We start from the raw sequence: 5,570 nt of genomic DNA, 5'->3' as shown, positions 1-5,570 counted from the left end.
ATGTACTTACAGCCAGTCGAATTACTTTGGCGTTCCATCAAAAGGCACAAGTGGAATAATCTACTTTAAAAAATTGGAATAGATGCTGACAAATTTTATGCTAATCATTAAATAGTTTCTAAACACTGAATACGATAAACCGTAGGCTACCTTTCGATACATATACTAGTAAAATACATTTACGTTGGTACCAAATATCTGTATTCTTTTCATTTTTTGTGTTAGATGAATCATTCCATAACTAAAGCAATTCACTACCTTTGCAATTTAGGTTTGGAATTTTAATGGTTTCTTATTACTTTTAAAAATCATTCAAAACTAACTGTTTTCAATGATTTTTTTATTGGGGAAGGAGGGTCTAATCATTGATTTTGATTGGTTTCAGAGTATACTATCTAGAAAATTTCTTATCTAGATAGTGTTCTCTGAATCCGAGTTTTGATCCATTACTGTATACCATTTTTGATATATCTATGAATATATATATTTACATATATATATATATATATATATATATATATATATATATATATATATATATATATATATATATATATATATATATATATATATATATATATATATATATATATATATATATATATATATATATATATATATATATATATATATATATATATATATATATATATATATATATATATATATATATATATATATATATATATATATATATATATATATATATATATATATATATATATATGTGTATATGTGTGTGTGTGTGTGTGTGTGAAAAACTCAGTCAATTCGCAAAATCTTCTAGATAAGAGGATTCTAATGTGTTCCAAATTGGAATCTTCCCAGCTTGAGGTTTATTTTGTGATATATTGTACAACATAGAAATTTTGAAGAATATTTACCAATACTTTCATGGAATCAGTTGTGTACAGTTGCACTGAGGTTTGAGGATGTAAATATATATATATATATATATATATATATATATATATATATATATATATATATATATATATATATATATATATATATATATATATATATATATATACATATATATATATATATATATATATATATATATATATATATATATATATATATATATATATATAGTATATATTACATTCATTCAAAACCTCATTGCAACTATACACAATTGATTCTGATGAAAGTATTGGTAAATATTCTACAAAATTTCTATGTTATACAGTTTATCACAAAATAATCCTCAAGCTGAGAAGTTTCTAATTTGGAACAAATTAGAATCTTCTTAGCTAGAAGATTTTAGCGAACTGACCGAGTTTTAACATTGCGGTTTTAAACTTGTAGTTATTTATCTAGTCGTCAACTTATACCTTTCTATACACTAACAAATTTCAAAACCTCTGTTCATAAAGCTAAAACAATTTTGATTTAGAAAGTTCTGTAATCTTGCTCCAGTCATTCACAAATAGCTCGATTCTGCAATCCATTTGCCACGTAATTGGCACAATGTCTCGAAACGCCATTGCGTTTGTCGCTTTCAAAGGTTAATGTTTTGGACGCATTGCTAAAAATTAAAGCCATCGAAAGTAATGACTGTATCCCATTCCTCGCCTAAATACCAATCACGTTCGTTCTTTAAAATGTTAATTTCGATGTGATTTGAACTTTTGTGTTTCTAAAAAGCTATTCTTGTGATTTATTTAACCAGTACATTCATGAATCAGGAGCTGTTGTAGGATGTGAATCTGTTGTGTTTATGTAGACTTACGACAACATGGGTTGATAAAATTTGTATACGATTCATAGGTCAAAATAATGTTCTTATTTTAAAAAACAAGAAAGGGCAATTAAATTTACTCTTTCCTCTAGAAGTGAAGTAGGTAAACTACTGCCCGGCACCGCCCTTTGTTTGGTTTATACGTTAAAGTGAATTTTTACAACTTTGAGACGTTAAAAGAAATGGCACAGTAAAATAATAAGACCCTAAAATTTCATTAATCATAATAATATTTCTTTAACAAGCAACTACGATCATGCAATTATGTATTGTATATATTACGCTCATTTGTTGACGAAAGTTTTTATTTTTAACGCTAAATAAATAGAACCTAGGGTGTGGGTGCCCCATTTTACGGACAGCAAAGCTTTCTATTTCTTACACTGGACATTTTATCTACCTTGTAAAAAAAAAGTAAAGAAAATAAAAGAAGAGTGGACATGGAACGTTGTGTTTTCAAGAAACGGTGGGCTGTGTATTAGGATGTTACCGAATTAGATAATAAAGCTTTGTGCTTACTGTGCAATGATACTAGCAATGCAAAACGGATCCATTACTAGACTAAACACCTATGACGCAGGCAAGGAATGGCCAGAAAAACTGCAATAAACAAAGAAATATCTTATCCTAGAAATTTTTCTTCAAAATCAGAACAAATGAGGTTGCAACTAGAGTGAGTTTCCGAGTGATTAATTTGTTAGACAAGTAAACAAAATACGTTTACCGATGGCGATCTAATTAACCCGTCTTTAATTGAAGCAGCGGGAGATATGTACCCAGAGAAAATAAGCTTGTTTAAGGATACCATTCTCTTGGCGAGAACATTTAGTAACTCGAAGATCTGAGGGTATTTGGAGCAGTGCTGAGTCGGATATAAACAAGGCACGTGATTTTGCCGTATGTTACAAGTACTAATCAATTATTGTAGTTTACTTGAAGAATCAGTGATGGATTTCAAGGGAAACAACAATTTATTTCTGTGAATGGTTCGCAAGAAAAAACTACAGGCTAGAATGCAATAATCCAGTACAACCTGAAGCAGAATCTGTCGAGATGTGTTACTACCGATGTGGTAAATTATTGAAATGGGAAATTGCTTAATTCGATAAACTGGTAAAGCTCGTACAAAAGAAAATATTTAAAGCCCATGGCTAATCTTTGTATTAATCATATCAGGCACTTTGCAAAGATGTATTTGATTCTGTCATGTTTTCTTGAACCAGCAGTATCAACGACGAACGTTATTGTCTCCAGGACCGTTGATCTGAGGGCTGAGATTTATCATCGTCATCTTCATCATCATTATGTACATTAAGGTTTATTTTTCGGTGCCCTCCCGTCGGACCTTATTTGGCCCATCTGACGGCCCATTTATTTGTCAGTTTTAGCTTACACTTTTCTTCATTGCTTTTCTTCCATGTCATATTTGTTTAAAAAAATATGTCGTGAGCGTTTTATTAAACGCTTTGATGTTTTCACATATCTTACTGAACTTTGTGTGGTCTCTCATTCAACAGTCTACGCGCCATTTATTAGTAACTTATTTACCCTATTTTTGTAACGTCGTCATTCCATAAATTTGCCCATGCTCTTATATGTATTTACGCTTTCGGTAGTATATTTCTTCATAATATCGGAGCATTTGTTGTATATTCAACTACTTCAGAAGTTTTATTTTTCATTAGCTGAATATTCAACAGGCAGTAATTTGTCTCTTAAAAGCTCTTCGTGAGTACTCCTTCTTTGTATTTCCTGCATGATCCGTATGTTGTTGCAAAGTATTCTCTTTGCATATTCTGAATTACATTCTTTTAACAACTAGCCTCTCCTGTACGTCTGGGGGGACAAGTTCCCGCGTACATTTGTTTTGCCTTTGATCAAATTTCTGGCATTTGAAGATTTGTATGTTGTCATAAATATAACACTAACTAAATATATATTGCATTCCATCCCGTATTCCTGTATTTTTTATGCTGAAAATTTAATGATATATTGTTTCATCTCTGCCATTAGACTTCAGTGTTTCTCAGCCTTTACCAAAAATCTCCTATCAGCGGGTCATCATCTTTAACGAATTCCATATTATCCTCTTCCTTCTAATTTTTTGGGAAATTTGCCATAATGATGACGGGTTCTTTCTTTTTTCTTTATCTGTAATGAAGCTGGTAACTTTGTTATGGGCGGAGATGCTGTGAGTAAGTATTACTACTTGCCTGCTTTGTATTCTATTGGAATCTCAGGAATTACTGGCATATATCTTTTTCTTCGCTTCAGTAGACTTTGCTGTAGAGTCTGCATACTGACATTCATCTGAGCCACAAGAAACGCTCTCCACCACTGTTATCTGGTTCTGACTGGCTTTGCAAATTAGCTTTTATTGCTGTGTTGATAACGCATCTTCATGAATTCAATCTAAAGTTACGGGGCAACAAAGCGTTTATATGTGCATCTTACACTGCATTAAAGCCATTTTGTCGACAACTTGGAATATCAAGTAATGTCAAGCTGTTTATATATTTCCATGGTATCTGAAGTTATCAGACGAAGGGAGAGCTTCATTTCCATTTTCCTTAGCAGACGATATATTTTATGAACTCAAACTACAAATCCAGCATCGGCTTCCAGACCTGATGGTAAGGCAAAAGAATTTCCTAGATTTCAAAATACATTTAATTTAGCAATTGAAGGGCATCCGATTGGGAATGATTAAACTGCAATATAATCCTAAGATAAGGGCAAATGTCAAAAGAAGAATGTAATAGAAATGTATAAGTACCGTCAAAATGATGAATTGGCTGAGCTGAAATAATGTGTTCCGGACTTACTGTAGCATTTGGCAGTAACCTATCTCTATGAAAAGACATTTTCAAAAATAAGGGACGTGAGATTTAATTAAAGATTAGCGCTTCCAAATGCACATTTACAATAAGTTTTAAACCCAAATGAGACTCAATATCCGACAAAGGAATCCCGTTTACCTAATATGAAGGACAGTGTTGCAAAGAAATGTAACTGTTTACCTATATATATTTTATCTTGTCAACAAAGAGTTTGCCAAGTTTTTGTAAATAACTAGAAAATAGCTTCAAGATTGCCTCTTGGCCCGCAGAGTCTAAAAGTAACTGATATCTGGCATTTACAAAAATAAAAAAAGGGGGTTTACCGACTTCCGTCGAGAATGGTTACAAATCAGGATTGTGTAGTTTATGTACCTTCTGAGAAGTTAGGTTTTCAGTGCTGATGAAGGAAAACAAACTTTGAAGAGATTAGAGGATCAGAGTTAAAAAGAAACTCATTAATTTACATAAAAGGAAAAGCCAAACGTTATTTTTCCATGGATTTGCGTAGCAAAGGAAGTTGATAACAACGACTTAGACTTGCCTCTTTTCAGAAAATGAGACCCAAAGGTCCCTTTCCGGCCTCGAATATATAATGAGCACATTAATCTCTCGACTTCGCTGCTCAGAAAGAGAGGAGAGCCTTTCCTTGTGCCAGGTTTTTATTCTGTTGCTTTAGAGAAGAATCAGCAGCTTTTATTGAAAAATGAAGCCCAAAGGGTTTTACAACTTTTTTGTGCTTTCTATGCCTCAAATGAAATAGTAATTTACTGGATCACAGAAATCTAAGTTTTTCAATTAATAGTTCGAATAAGTTTTCTTTTGCTTTTTTATCAATATAAAGAACAATAGATTTCTTATCTTACTGCAATTTTTTCCCCCAGAAAAGGACCGCTTATGAATTACGCCAATGGTGAACTAAACGGTAGGAACAGTTACTGTGGTATCTTGTTGTCTTTATCTTTTTTGTGAGAAGTAAATCTATC

This window comes from Macrobrachium rosenbergii, chromosome 2, assembly GCF_040412425.1.
Source record: "Macrobrachium rosenbergii isolate ZJJX-2024 chromosome 2, ASM4041242v1, whole genome shotgun sequence".
NCBI lineage: Eukaryota > Metazoa > Arthropoda > Malacostraca > Decapoda > Palaemonidae > Macrobrachium > Macrobrachium rosenbergii.
This window is presented reverse-complemented; position numbering follows the sequence as displayed.